This window comes from Cryptotermes secundus, unplaced genomic scaffold (assembly GCF_002891405.2).
Source record: "Cryptotermes secundus unplaced genomic scaffold, Csec_1.0 scaffold179, whole genome shotgun sequence".
Classification (NCBI taxonomy): Eukaryota; Metazoa; Arthropoda; class Insecta; order Blattodea; family Kalotermitidae; genus Cryptotermes; species Cryptotermes secundus.
Window position 1 is genome coordinate 160,700 of NW_019724586.1, and position 16,401 is coordinate 177,100.

Sequence of the window (16,401 nt, forward strand, 5' to 3'; positions counted from 1 at the left end):
GGTTTTCACGCCGATAATTATTTTGATTACGATCTTATGGATTAATATATCATATGGCCAAGTAGATGCATAAGACGTTTCGGAAGTTTTTTCTACCTCCATATTCAAGGTCTAACTGAAACTATTGCCAAGCCGAAAATCACATAATTTAAAAGAGTAACTGTAGATCTGCCGGTCACGGTAGCCGAGCGGTCTAAGGTATGTACTGTCTTCGCTCGCTTGGAAACCGGGATCGTGGGTTCGAATCCCACTCAAGGCATGGATGTTTAGTTTGTGTGTGTGTTTTTTTTTTTCTATGTTTGTGTACAGGTAGAGGCCTTGAGACGAGCTGGTCACCCGCCCAAGGAGCCCTACCAAATGTGTAAGATCTAGAAAAACCGAGGTGAACGGAGAAGTTCATGGAGGTAGGCCTAGGCCCACTGGGGCTGTAGTGCCAAGGAAAAAAAACTGTAGATCTATCTAAACGTCTTGTCCGAAAACTTTAAAGGAGTATACCATTTAGCACTGACTGAATAGTAACAATCACCTAAATTAGACCATCAACACAACATAAATAGATATCTTCCATAAGAAAACAAAATATATATGATTGTACCACTTACTTCTGTGGAAATCTACTAAAATCTAAACAGTTAACTTTTTAATTCAATTCGTAACTTTTACACCAATTTCGGGACACATTATATTAAAAATAATAAATTGTATTAATCCCTGAGGCAATAAGTTTTAACCATTAATAATAATCACATAACATCAAGACTTGCATACACATCTGTTTACATTATCCATAGGTACATTCACTTGATAGTAATATGAAGTTGGTAGTTGTTATTGAGCAGTATTAGAGCAACCCAATTCAAGAAACTTATTATACGTGTTTATGGAACATACCTAATGATGATCTATAAATAGGTCGAAACATGTAGCATATTCCTGTATGTATTAAACAAGTAAGAGATACAATCTTATCTGTTTTGTCTTCTTATGGGAAATGCCCATTTACATTGTTTTGACGGTCTAATTTACATTATTATTAAACACCCGAGGGGTCAGAGTTCAAGTCCCGGTGGGGGTAAGAATTTGCACTTCTCCACGTCTTCCAGACCGGCTCTGGGGTTCTTATCCAATGGGTACCGGGGGCTCTTTCCCAGGGGGTAAAGCGGAAGGGAAGTGAAGTTGACCATTCACCCTCAAGTAGTGCCGAGGTCAAGAAGTGTGGATCTATACACCAATTTCTCCTTTTTTCTATTGCTAGTGGGGTGGGACTAAGTCCCTTGTACTGCGGCCACTTCTGGCCTGTTGTACCAGCCGCAGATGATAGGGGAGAGTGATTGTGGAGCAATTGATGGAATGAAGATCGGCAGGGAAACCGAAGTACTCGGAGAAAACCTGCCCCAGCGCCACTTTGTCCACCACAAATCCCACTTGATTAGACCCCGGGATCGAACCCGGGGCCTCGCGGTGGGAAGCCAGTGACTAACCGCTTGAGCTATGGCGCGGCCTCCCAATTCCTCCATACGCCTTCATGGCGTAGTGCTTAATTTGTTAAGCACGGGGACACACAACAGGACGCAAACCATAAGGATGATTAGTGACGTCAACATAGATATTAGAGAACTAGATTGTGAATGTATGAACTGAGCTGAATAAGGGATTCGGACCGTTTCTAACCCCTTCAGTACACACACATACACCCACCCACAGAATCTGTACGTGTTCCTCGGATCATCACTTACCACATCGTGAATTCTTCGACCCTATAACATGTGGTTTAGCTTGTTGCTTCTAAACACCACTAAATAACATCGAATTAACCTCTCCGAACACAGTAGACCTTTTACCACAAAACCGCGATACCCGAGCAGATCAACTCAGAAGGAATACAGAACCCAACACTGAGACTGACCTTCGATACGAATCCTGAGACTTCCGTACACGGACCTGCATACGTGTAGAATGAGACTTTGGCCTCCTCCCCTCCTTTTGTAATGTTTTACTTAGAATTCTCTTAGAATTTTGTGGTATTTATGCTGTATTTTCACCACAGACCACGCATAATAAATTTGTCTTGCATTAACCTGTATGTATTTCATCCGATGTTGGCCACGAAATGATCAAAACACGCAGTGAATAGGAATTAATTAAGCAGTGTAATTGTAAGTCTATGTTAAAACCTCTTATTTAAAACTCGTAGTTTTTACGTAGTCTAACTATGAAGGCGGGTTGGAATACCTCCACCGTAACCCTGCCAACCATAGAAGGCGGTGGAAAGAGAACGCGTTCCCTAGAATATAACGGTGCCACCCTGTCTTGGTTGGGTGGGGGGAGTCCAACTGGGTTCACTCGGCGCGGCGGCCACTGATGGGCCTATTGTAGCCTGCCTCGGGTGATCATGATGATGGAGAATTTGGTGGAATGAAGATTGGCAGGGGAAACCGAAGTACTCGGAGGAAACCCGCCCCAGCGCCACTTTGTCCGCCACAAATCCCACTTGACCAGACCCGGGATCGAAGCCAGCGACTAACCGCTTAAGCTATGGCACGGTCATGTCTTATACATGATTGATTAATGAGAGATGGATGAGCTAACATGTTACAGAATTTTGTTATTACATTTTTGTAGCTTTCGTGGTTGAAATACGTTGTTTTAACGCTTGCTATTGTAAAAAATTTCATACTTTTCCATCATTCCTACATGAGATAATAATCTACCTCTTCTGAATCCGTCACGAAACTATATTAACATCTTTTGGGTGCCGTTTTGATTGGCTGTAGATAGGGGAAGAATGTTTGTCAGGCGATGTGAAACAGGAATCGCAGTATACACGAGTTTGCAACGCGGAGTTCCACATCAGCAACATTTCCGCGTACTCTACTGCAAAATAAACACATTTCCTGTACGTTTCATAGTGACGCCACGAACCTCATATTGGGGAACGTTTCTTGGATATTGGATAGACGGGTGGTGATCCTGTGCAATGTTTCGCAACCTGTGTACCGCAACACTGTGAACTGAAACGTGTTTCTGCATCAGAATATGCTGTCTTCCCATATTCTCTATAATTAAACGTAATGGATTGAATTGATGTTGCTGAGGATAGAGACCAGTTGAGGGCTCTTATGAACACGGTAATGAAATTTTGGGTTCCATAAAATGCTGGGAAATTCTTGAATAGCTGCACAACTGGCAGCTTCTCAAGAAGGGCTCAGCTGCATGAGTGAGAGAGATATAATCAGTGTCAGTTCACACGAGTTGACTGTCTTCTGAAATGTGACGCTTTGTTAGCTTGCTGCTCGCTGCTTGCTTGTTGCTTGGCTTTCCATAATCCTGGACTCTAAAGGTGGAGGAGTAATTTCCTCCGAAACGTCGGTAAACTGTACGGTGTCACATGCATAAAGATAGTACTTTTTATAAAATTAATTTATCTGTTGTTTTATATGGGCGAGAAGCTTTGTTTCTTACTCTTAAGCAACTCAATAAATCATTATCGGTGGCGGTGAAAAGGCGACTGGCGGAATATGTCCTCCTGTTGAATTGTGGCCCAAGGGAAGAACGTAGGCTGAGGGTGTTTGAGGATAAAGTGTTAAATGAATATTTGGATCTTAAGAAAAGTTAGTAAGATAATCAAGAAAATTACATTGTGAGCACTTTCACAGTTTATCATTATGTTAATATTACGAAATCAAGGGGATAAGATGGTCGGAATATTTAACTGGAAAATGGAAATACATGAAGCACTTAGACTCAGTAAGGCGTGTACCAGTCCAGCCCGTCTATTGCAACCCTCCACGATCTATTTCGTATCCCTCGTATTCACATAACGTAATTTAGTTAGATAGCCGGAAAGAAAGGTGAAACCTCTGCAATCAAGATATTCATGGGGGGAAGATATTAACCTGAGAAGTATGTAGGTAGTGTGTATTCTTGAATATATAAAGAATGATTTTATAAAATGGTCTATAATCATTTAACACCCTTCGAAATATTAGCATCCTCTACTCCAGCGTTTCGCTATATACAGTGTATTATGGTGCAGATTTGGCCTTGAAAAGCTGATAGTTACTGACCTAAGGAATTTTCTGCTTTAATATAAGCTGAAGGCTCATGGAGACATTATAAACCAACCATTAGTCACATTATTCCATATTATATCTTCGTATTGTGTTTCTGCTAGATCCATTTTAATTTTATCATTTTTGTTCATCTGCACATTTTTTTTTCTATAGAGTATATTCTTTCGCTGAGATTTTATGACCAAACATTTTTGCGGATATTTCTCGTCAGCCATTAGTGCTATGTACCCCAACAATTTTATCGTTCATAATTTAAAAACTTACATTATTATGTGAAGAGTATAAATTATAAATCTCCATTTTCTGTAATTTTATTCATCTTCGTTTTATTTACTCTTTGTTTTGTCCGGATGTTTCTCTAGGGCTTCTCAAACTACGTTGTTCTTCTGACTGAGAGACCAAGTTTCACAAACATTTAGTGCAACATCTCAGGGAAGGATGAACCTTTGTCTTGTAGGCTATAACTTACACTTCAAGAGGTTAGTCGTTCAGTCACCGAAGCTGATGTCATAGTCTTTCTTCCATTCTTCAGCGAGTGTGATTCCTGCGCAGCAGGGTTGGTCCCATCTGTGTTACTTAAATTCAATGCATCACGATACATGGAATGTTGCAGCAAAACCTCATGCTGTGTTACAGTGCAGTACCTCTTCAGCGACCTCTGTGTTGCATACAGATCACAATTACGCCTGGAATGGCTGTGGCCTACGGGAGAACATCGCTAGACCCCTAGGGCACTGCTCACACCAGATTCAATCAGACGAGAATGCCATGACTGAAAATATGGCATAATACATGCAGTCACTCCTTCATCGCAGTGCAACAACATTTACTATATAATTAATAGCACAGACCCGCAACATAAGTCCAGTACTACGAACTGATAACTAAACGCAAAGCTCAAAAATTGGACGATATTGACCATCGCAGTCTTTGCATTCTACAATTTATGCCCGTATTGCATATGGACTAATTACCTTTTATATTTATATTGATATATTTTCCGAAATTACATCATATTGCACAACGATGTATTCCATTTTACAAAATTTCAAGAATGTAACATATGCAAAACAGTTTGACAAGAGATATCATTTAAAATTTGGTCGGTGTACCGATTCAGCAGAAAGAGGATAATGGATGTACCGAATTTAACTACGTGCTTGCAGATTGCCTGTGCAGCCGAAACATGAAACCAACATTGCATGCTGATGCGTCATATCAGAGATTCTTTCTTTTTCTTATTTTCTTTCTGCTGTCTTGCCCTTAACACATTGCGGACCGGTGGTTTAAACATTTAAATCACCCTGGGGACCGGCGTTTTTAAACCTACTACCCTAAATTGTGCACTGTTCACTTTAAAAATTAATATAAAATCTCCTAATTACTTTTATGAACTGAAATTTTTGGAGAACACTTACCAGAGCTCCTAGAAGTGCTTGCGCGTGATATCTCTGGAAACATTCCCCTTTGTGAAGAGGCATTACGCAGAATTTGCACATGTAGGCAGTTCTATTCTTCTTGTGCTCTGCGCGCACACGGCACTGCCTAGCTCTGGTAAGTGTTCTCCAAAAATTTCAGTTCATAAAATTAATTAGGAGATTTTATATGTGCACAAGTTAGGGTAGTAGGTTTAAAAACGCCGGTCCCCGGGGTGATTTAAATGTTTAAACCACATGTGTTAATTTCCTATTTCTTTTTCCTTCCTCTCTTACATTGTACCTTCTTTCGTACCTTCCAAATATCCTCTTTAAATTAAGCTTTGTTACGCCAGTAGCAGCAGGGACATTCCATGTTCCACGTTCCACTACATCACATGGCAAAGGGTAAATGTGCGCTCTAGGTAGTAAAACAAAATTTCCATACCTCCATTTTTTCTTCTTCAGGATTAGAACGTATTATCGAGAACTGAAAGTAAAGCGAAGCGTTTAAATTCAGTTGCATGAAACATAAGTATTCTCTAGGAGTGTACCATAATGGAAATTATGCTGGTGGGAGTGTTCTTTTTTCATTTGCGCAATATATCATCAGTTGCCTACCAACGGGGTTCAGTAAGAGCTCGACTGGTTGTGATTCTCAGTTGGGGAAGGAATGGACAATGGAAGTAGGACCGCCGTCAGTGGAACACAAGGATATTCCACTCGTTTCGCTGATCCCGCTATTGTAAAACGCAGTTCTTTTAGATTCCATGTCGAATTGGATCGTTCTGCTCTGTAACTTGGAGGCCAAGCTCTAATTCTGGTTATGCTTTCATTAGTGTTTATTTGGTTATATGGGGAACCGTTTGAAATGACATGACGCGGAAGGGACTTGTTACGTTTAAGGCAACGCAGTCGAGGACGCTGAGATGGGATAAGCATGTGCTCAGATTGGAGCGACAAGCAAAGCAGATAGAATTCTGTGATTCTACTTGAGTGCCGATAAATTAATTAGAGGATAACATTTAAAATTGGTCATAAAAAAGTAGAGGAGCCGGGCTACGGGCTGGACGACTGAGGAGTCGGATTTCGAGTCTCGGTAGAGTCAAAAATTTTATCTTCTTCACGTCTTTCAGACCGGCTCTGGAGCTCACCCAGCCTCCTATCTAATGTGTTCTGGCAGCTCCTTACCCCGGGGGGAAAGCGGCCGGAGCGCGACACTGACAACTCACCTCCAACTAGTGCCGAAGTCAAGGAAATGTGGATCTATATAGACATCCACTCCATCATACGCCTTCATGGCGTAGTGCTCAATTCGTTGAGCACAAGGACAACGTTTACTCTTTTTTTTTCCTTGACACTACAGCCCCAGTGGGCCTAGGCCTACCTCCATGAACTTCTCCATTCACTTCGGTTTTCCTAGATCTTACACATTCCGTAGGACTCCTTGAGCGGCTGATCAGCTCGTCGCAAGGCCTCTACCTGTACACAAACACAGAAAAACACACACACATAAACTAAACATCCATACCCTCAGTGGGATTCGAGCCCACAATCCCAATTTCCAACCGAGCGAAGACAGTACATGCCTTAGACCGCTCGGCTACCGTGACCGGCACCTTTTACCTTTACCTTAATTAAGTAGATGGTTGTAGGAAGTAGGTGTATGTGAATGCTGAGAATCATGGCCATTGTAATTATTTGTAGCTCATTTAACTACTCCGTCACACCGTGCATGCATATACAGAGTGTCCCAGGAGGAATGGTCAAAACTTCGGGAGGGTGTTCCTTATGTTAAAGTATACCGATATAACCCATAACACCTATGTCCAAAGTTGAACGATTACTAAGATAATGGCCCGAGAAAAGTGTGGTCTTCTGGCGGGTCCACGCACTATACCTGTCAGCTGAGACCTCATATCTGTTTGTCCTTGAGTGTTGTGATTCACACTAGCCGTAAGCTCATGCGCTACCTACAGAGTACGTTGCGGCGGGGTCGTGAATGGTTGGTAAATTAGTTGTGTGATGAGTTGCTGAAATGCCTCTTGTGTTTTCACACGTGGAATATTGTGATATGCATTTTGTGTATGGATTTTGCGGTGGCGATGCACGTGCTGCTGTTGAAGAGTACCAAAGGCTTTTTCCCGATCGAAGGATTCCATCTCGAAGTGTATTTACGCGAATTCACCAGACCCTGCGTGATACTGGTTCTCTTCCGAGTGTTTCTGTGCAGTCTGAAAGGGAGGATGTACGAATGATAAACACACGAGAGAACATTCTTGAGATGGTTCAGAGAAGTCCGTGTCTGTCCACTCGTAGAATGGCCTCTCGCATCGGCGTATCACGTATGCAGGTGTGGCGAACTTTACATGATGAAGAGTTGTATCCTTACCATGATCAAAGGGTACAACATCTGGAACCAGGCGACCATGCACAGCGTATGGATTTGTGCCACTGGATAAAAGCTCATCCCGAACTGTTAAGCGTCATTTTATTCAGTGATGAGGCGTCTTTTACCCTGGACGGTGTAAATAATTTACGAAATGTGCATACGTGGTCCCATAATAATCCACATGAGATAATGGAAACGAAATTCCAAAAGAGATTTTCCGTGAATGTACGTTTAATACAGTTATGTGGTCGGCTTATAGCGCAGTCAGCCATGTTACGTCAGCGCTTGCCATTCATGTGTCATGTATAGTGCTTGGAAACCCTAAGGACAATTATGACATGGCGAGCGAATATTTTGTACTTCAATTTTATGGCTTCATGTCACTCACAAGTTAGTTTGATGTTACGTACATTATTAACATTACAGAAACCACATATTCCTGCCAGTTTTAATATGTATTTTGTAATCAACAAGTGTGTAACACCGGTCAAAATTTCACACTTCTCGAGCCATTATCTCCGTAACCATTCAACTTTGGACATAGGTGTTTTGGGTTATATCGGCATACTTTAACATAAGGAACACCCTCCCGAAGTTTTGACCATTCCTCCTGGGACACTCTGTATATATATACATACTTGTCTAGCCTCCAGTGGTCGGATTGTTAGAGAAAAATTAATTGACACATGTATGAAAGGAAGCGGCCATCGCTTAATTTGAGGCAATGTGCAGGAATTGACCTGAAGGAAGTTAATACAAGACGAGGAACCGCCATCCCGGTAACCAGTCTCTGGGTTGAGATTTGAATGCAGGGTCTCCAGAATATGAAGCAGGCGTGTTCACTTTATGATTCCGGCGTTCTGGGATCGTACCCAGTGGTGTACTTCAGTACTAGTAACTTTAAATTTCTGATTGTAGCACTGAATGTTTAGTTCGCTTGTATGAACACAGTTAAAAAAGTTCGCTCCCCTCCAGTCGCGGAGGTACTGAGGCTAATGGACAGTACTTACTTAGGCCGCGCCATAGCTCAAGCGGTTAGTCGCTGGTTTCCCACCGCGGCGGCCCGGGTTCGATCCCGGGTCTGTTCAAGTGAGGTTTGTGGTGGACAAAGTGGCGCTAGGGCAGGTTTTCTCCGAGTACTTCGGTTTCCCCTTCCAATCTTCATTCCACCAGTTGCTCCACAATCACCCTCACCTATCATCTGGGGTTGGTACAATAGGCCAGAAGTGGCCGCAGTACAAGGGACTTAGTCCCACCCCACTAGCAATAAAAAATACTTACTTATGGAGCTAAGCGCTTCTTGAAGAGAAGCCAAATCTGCAGCTACTCAAGAATTTCCCTACATTTTATGGTACCCAAAGGTTCATTACCGTGTTCACAAGAGCCCTCCACTGGTCCCTATCCTGAGCTAGATCAATCCAATCCATACCATCCCATCCGATCACTCTCAGACTTATTTTAATATTGTCCACCCTCCTACGCCTTGGTCTTCCCAATGGTTCTTTCCTTCTGGCTTTTTCACCAGTAAGAATGAGAAAGTAAATTAGGCTACAATTTATTGGACGAAATTTCTTGTAAGCTGTTTGAATTCCGACATTTTGTTTCGAGAGTGTCTTATACTTTATGATGAGCATATGTTTAGCTCCAAATATATGTGTGATATCCAGACCTTCATCTTCCCGATGACGAACCAAATACAGTTTGTTACCCCTCATCGTAATGGCCTCTAAACATTAGACCACGTGACGGAAAATGAATATTTTCAATTTTCCTCACTTCTTCCGCCTCTTCCCCTCTTATTTTCTTAAGATTTTGCGGACTTGCCTGTTCGAACTCTTTTTTTCAGTACAAGTTCCGAAAGAGTCATCTGACCGTTTGGAAGAATTATGTTTGAGGTTCTCACAAATATCATCTCAGGTACGAATATGACGTCGTGTAGTCTTGCAGAAATGTCCCAACGTTTCGGATGGATTTTCTTCCTCCATTTTCGGGGTAGTTTTCCCTGTTTACCAAATTACATGGCGTCATATCCCAGATTATCATAATCTCGTATTAATTTGGAAGGATTTCATGGTCAGGGTAGCAGCCCAGCGACGCTATATTACCGGGAAGGCGGTAGGTTGTCTTCTCCACAATATCCATATTACTGGGGTTACTTCTCAGTAGATCAGGATTTTTCTCCTCCCCAGCATATTCATAACATCCATAACTTCTACCGAATGGGTCAATAAAATCATACATATGTTCCTTCTGTACGAGAATCGAATTGACAACTTTCTGTAAGTTCACATCTGCAGACAGTAATTCGGGAAACGTTCTTGTTACATAGGAATAACGTAAGAGGAAGGAACTAAGCACGGGAAGTGGGGGTTATGAGGGAAGGAAGGAGGGACGGTGAGAAAGAGGAAGGAAATTGGAGAGGGCTACGAATGTTCGCATGCGAAATGCTGTCAAATTCTGCTGCTTGAACGCACAAACAAATGTCTCCCTGGAGTCTTTCCCACCGGACAAACGGAGCAGATGGAAGAGGAATGCTCAGAAGACGGTTGCCTTACAAACTGCTGGACACAATCAGTATCTTCTTGTCACGTAGCCTTGTTCTCTTGGATGGGAACTGGTTCATATACACCCAGAGGTGCTCCTTCAACTACTGAGTTTATTATAGCCATGATCCTAGGCATTCACTCTTCACCACAGGGTTCTGTGTTCAGTTCCATTGAAGGGCTGACATTACGGCAGTGTTTATAGACACAGACTGCTTCAGTTTTCCCGTCTCAGTATTTCCACCATAATATCCATAACCATCGGTAATGGACCAGAAGTGGGCCGGTCACGGGAGCCGAGTGGTCTAAGGCATGTACTGTCTTTGCTCGCTCGGAAGCCGGGATCGTGGGTTCGAGTCCTACACAAGACATGGGTGTTTGGTATGTGTGTGTGTTTATTCTGTGTTTGTGTTGTCCTGTGTTTAGTTAGCGGCCTTGAAGCGAGCTGATCACTCGTCTAAGGAGTCCTACCATCTGTAAACTTATCATGAAACTGAAAAAAAATCAGAGGCCAGTGCCCAAGGGGGCTGTAGAACCAATGAAAATAAAGAAGTGGGCACCAGCTAAGGGCAGATGTACTATCGAAAATTTGGGAAAAGAAATAAAAATCAATTTGTGACTACATAATCATCGATGAATGGGTGTAGATCATGGCGTCATGATGATAGATAAAAGTTGAATACTTCATTTCAGAGTTTCTCTTGTTATCGCCGATTCTATCATCATCATTATCATGTTTATTAATTTATCCTTACTCCGGCCCTCCGCATACACGAATTCTGGAAAAGTTCAAGCATAAAACGACTATTATTTAATTTAAAAGTTAGAATGCAGAAATACTGTTTTGCATGTGTCCAGCACAACAGGTCCTATAACTAGCCATAAATAAAATGGCAAATATAGCTACAGTAATTTATTTCTTTATATAAAATTCCTTACAGAGTTTGTATAATGCACGAGGGCTAGCAGACAACGAGACTGCATTCACAGGCAGCGCTCTGTTAAGCTTTATTCTGCTTTAAATTGGTCTCTTCATAGTAGTTACCTTCTGAAGCTACATATGAATTCTAGATTTCCTTCCAACTGTGGGATGGATGCACTTCCACAAATAATTCATCTTCGCATTTTTTAGAACTGTCGTAACCTTTTGAATCAGCGGCCTCCGTAGTCTAGGGGTAACGTTCCCACCTCATGACTCAAGGTACGCGGGTTCAAACCCGGCGGAGGTCGTGGAATTTTTAACGGCGGAAAAATTCAGGGAACAAGTCCTCCGGGAGGGACTTTAAGCCGTGGGTCCCGTGTCGTAGATTTACGGCACGTAAAAGAACCTCATGTCTGTAGGAGACCTCTGAGCTAAATTTGGCCAAAAAGTTTCCCGCCCAAAGTAGTTTCCAATGCCTCCCGTAGATGGGGGAAGTATTAGGTACCACTGCCAGAGGAGGGGGGACCTCTCTGACAGAAAGGGACTAACTATTAGATACCACTGCCAGTAGAAGGTTGGAACCTCGATGGCCGAAAGGGGCTGATAGTAAGCACCAGTACCGGTAGGGTATGGAGACAGTAGAAATTACTCGTAAAAGGGGGACGCACAATGGACCAATAACTGGTCTAAGTGCATGGGGAAGCCCACCCCCTCAATACTGAATACTGAACCTTTTGAATCTCTTCCACATCTTCGAGACGCGATCCTCTAAGACGAGTCTCCGTAGTACAGAAACGGAAGAAGTCACACGGAGCGAGATCTGGTTCCAGTACCGTGATCGATTGTTTCGCAAAAACCTCCTTGACGGAAAACGTCATGTATGAGGGCGCTCTGTCATCGTGGAGTATCCACTTATAGGGTAACAGTTCTGGCCTCACACGGCGATCTTTCTGTCTGAGATGTTCAAAAGTTTGAGATAATGCTTCTGGTTGACAATCTGAACTGGTAGGAGAAACTCTGTATCCACTGTCCCTCTGTAGTCAAAGAATGAAATCAACATGGCCCCGACTATTATTTTTGACATCCACCCTTTCTTGAGGAGGAGGGAGGCTGGATATTTTCATCATATGCTCTGTCGCTTTGTCTCGGGATCTTGTTGAAAAACCTAACTATCTTCCCCAGTAATGACTCTCTTTATTCACCTTGATTCATCGCGAAACGTCGGCAGAAACTTCCTTCTTCCGCTACATTGATCGTCACTGAGGTTCCTTGGTACCATCTTGGCACAAACTTTTTTCATCCCAAAGTTTTGTACCAAATCAATCGTACAACCACTCTGTTGATGTTTCCTTCTTACCCAATCATTCTGACGTAGGACATCTGTCATTCAGCATCGAAGTTATCACCTTTCCAGCGCCTTCTTCTGCTTTAGTGCTGTTGTACATCCAGGTCGTCTGCAAAACTCATCTTGTTCCAGTTATTCTGAACACGGTTTTCATCATTCAAAACCAAGTGCTATTGAGGGGCCGCGCCATAGCTCAAGCGGTTAGTCGCTGGCTTCCCACCTCGGCGGCCCGGGTTCGATCCCGGTGTCTGGTAAAGTGGGATTTGTGGTGGACAAAGGGGCGCTGGGGCAGGTTTTCTCCGAGTACTTCGGTTTCCCCTGCCAATCTTCATTCCACCAATTGCTCCACAATCACCCTCACCTATCATCTGGGGCTGGTACAATAGGCCAGCAGTGACCTAGTACAAGGGACTTAGTCCCACCCCAGTAGCAATAAAGAAAAAGAATTGCTATTGATGTAATATCATCTCCATCGTTGCTTTAGGTTTCAAATCCTTATCTTTTTTCGTCAAGCTTGAACAAAATTGTCATTTTGATCATTTGTTTAAAACATTATCACTCATATTCTTTCTCATTAACCAAACACTGATCTTTCGAAGCTTAACCTTTCAATGCTAGTATGTGGCATATCTTATTCGTGAAATCTGTCAATAAACATATAAAAATCTGTCCCAGAATGAAGAATGTTATATCGAACCGGGGTTCTACGAGATATTGTTAAATGGGACACGACTGTGTTATGTTCCATCTGTACCTGTATCTCCCATATCCTCCCTTCCTTCATGTTTTTATACCAAATGTTTGTACGAGTATATGACTGATCTTACAAATGCATGCTGTATTTTCCGCCCAAGTTGTTAACCAAGGTTTAAGGCTAGAGAAACTTTCTACAAGGAAGAGTGTATTAGATTTGTCTATTTGTGGGTTATTAACAACATTTTCAGTAGCTACTCTGCATAACGTCAATGGGTGAATGATAGATGAACGATAATTTTGAAAGGAGTTGGAAGGAAGCTATCGAGACCTATTCGAGGTATTGTCTTTAGGAAATGCATTACGTGATTATAGAAATATGTTTCCACACTCTATAAATTATAATTTTAGCTCATTTCCTTAAAATAATTAAATTTCAGATTATCTTATGCATACTGTCTCTCTTGAATGAGGCTTTTCTTTGCTTTCTTCAGTCCTTTCAGCCATGTATGGGATTAGTGCCTCAAGTTAGACCATGAACATTTCCTGTCACATTTTGTACAGTTAATTTACTGTTAATTTTGTCATTCGAAGTTATGTAATCTGAACAGTTGAATGCGTCGCTAAACAAACCAGCAATAACTTGGACTCTAATTCTGTTCCCATATTGGAGCGTCGCAGATCGGCAGATCGCCATGTTAGCGTTGCTGACGGCAGGGAATTTACAGAGCCTGGATGTCAGGTGGCACCAGTGACATGCGCAGTACAGGTTTCTAATAATGCTCATGTGGTTCCGAATTACCAGTAAATTTGTTAATTCCTGTTTTCAGTCAAAAGAAATCAACAGTCACAAACCTGCATAGTGCTTGTGTAGACTTCAGAGAACACATAATATTTATGATCCAGGGAATTGCTCAACCAATTAGTTTTTTCCAATTTAATGTACGAAGTTGCTTTATTCCGCAAGACAAAATTTCTCATCACAACTTCAATTAATTAGATTTATCCGTACCACTAACCCCAACCACGACAAGTTAAATGTTTCATTTATATGACAGTTTTCTCAAAGAATGGATATAAACTCGCCCTTATCAGTTGTAATCTGACACATCAGTCATGTTATTATATACTGGGATAGCTGCATCGAATGCGGCCACTGCAAGAACATACCTTCTTCCCCCCCCCCACGTTATCTGTTAAACTGTAATTCTAGAGACCTTGAATTCGGCAATCTTCATATATCTTTCTTACAATGTGCCTAGAAATATATATTGGCCCTATCTTTCGGGGCTACGCGGTAGCGTAGTTGGTTGAGGCACTATGCTACAATCTGGACTGTCACGGGATCGAATCCCGATGATGTGGATTTTTTCAAATTACCTAAACCTTCCAGCCGCTTTATGGCCCTGGGGTCAACTCAGCCTCTAACAGATATGAGTACGAGGAATCTTCCTCGGGGTAAAGGGCGGCTGGCGCATAAGCCTGACAACCTTACCGCCATCTGTGATCCGATTTTCTAGAAGATGTGGGCTACCTCCATCTCTGACTACCCTATGGGTCTTCACGGCCTGTTACAGGGATAAATTTACTTTACTTTTACCTATCTCTCGGTGAAATCAAGTCACGGCCCGTCATGACAGTTTATGACAGAAGAATGTAATCTCACAATCTTATGAGAAAATGAAGGATTTTTTAAAGTTTGTAATTTTCGCAGCTGATCAAAAAATTCCTCGTTTCTATGGAATCCGGAGGTTAAGTATCATTTCATCAGAGCCAGCGTTGGGCTCGTCTTCGACTGGGGATTCAGATGAACCCAGTTCACGTAATGGCGTTATATTGCCGCAAGATCCAGTGTAATATAATTTTTCCATTAAGGCTTATGACTTCTAACTCGCCTCGTCCTCTGAAGCTTCCACATCAAATGTATGGCGACTTAGTTTTCTCCGCGCGTGCTACATGCCTTGTGCTTGTTTATACTCAAACTACATTAAGGGAAGAATTTAATTTCGCGAAGATCATCAAAGGGAGACGGGGAAGTATGTATGTGTGTGCATGCGTGCACGTATATATCCATCGTCCTATTAAAATATCCTCCTGAGAATTCTGTTCCCCTAAACAGAATTAACCGGTTTACCTTTGTAGCGGAGAACGTAAGTTTCTTATTAGGTAGGAACTGATTTTATATAGCATATTAACTGGAATAAATTCGGTATTTTAAAGAGTTAAAACCATCGTGCTGATTAATGGTGTGCAAGTAATGCATATAGAATATTCAATTTAAAGCACCGAAATTCAGAACTTTCTGTGCAAAGTTCGATTTAGAAGACAAATATCATCTTTTCTATAGAGTTACAATTTTCTGTCAAAAATGTCTTTAATGTCTTCCTCAATTCTTGCAATCAAATCCACTTATAATACCTGTATTAATTTCTTTATTGCTAGTGGGGTGGGACTAAGTCCCTTGTATTGCGACCACTTCTGGCCTGTTGTACCAGCCCCAGATGATAGGTGAGAGTGATTGTGGAGCAATTGGTGGAATGAAGATTGGCAGGGAAAACCGAAGTGTTCGGAGAAAACCTGCCCAAGCGCCACTTTGTCCACCACAAATCCCACTTGACCAGACGGGGATCGAACCCTATAATAATTCTAAGTCGACCGAGTTCTCTTCTTCCTACATCTATGCATTGTAATTGTGCTCTAAGTTCCCATTCTAGAATCTTACTCTTACTTTGGAGCATAGGGCATCCATGAACCGCTGTGTTTCACTTCAGCTTCTTAGTCTTCAGACAGTCGGTAGGACTCCTTGGATGGGTGATCAGACCTTCGCAAGGCCGTTACCTACACAAGAACAACACAAACACAGAATAAATGAAGACAGACATCCATGCCTTGAGTGGGATTCAAGTGCTCACTATCGGAGTCCCGAACGTACTGGCCCGCACCGTGGATCCCGCTGGGCTTGGCCCACCAATGATTTCGCGTCTTTCTCTGCCTTGGAAGAGGAGGGGTCTTGAAGGT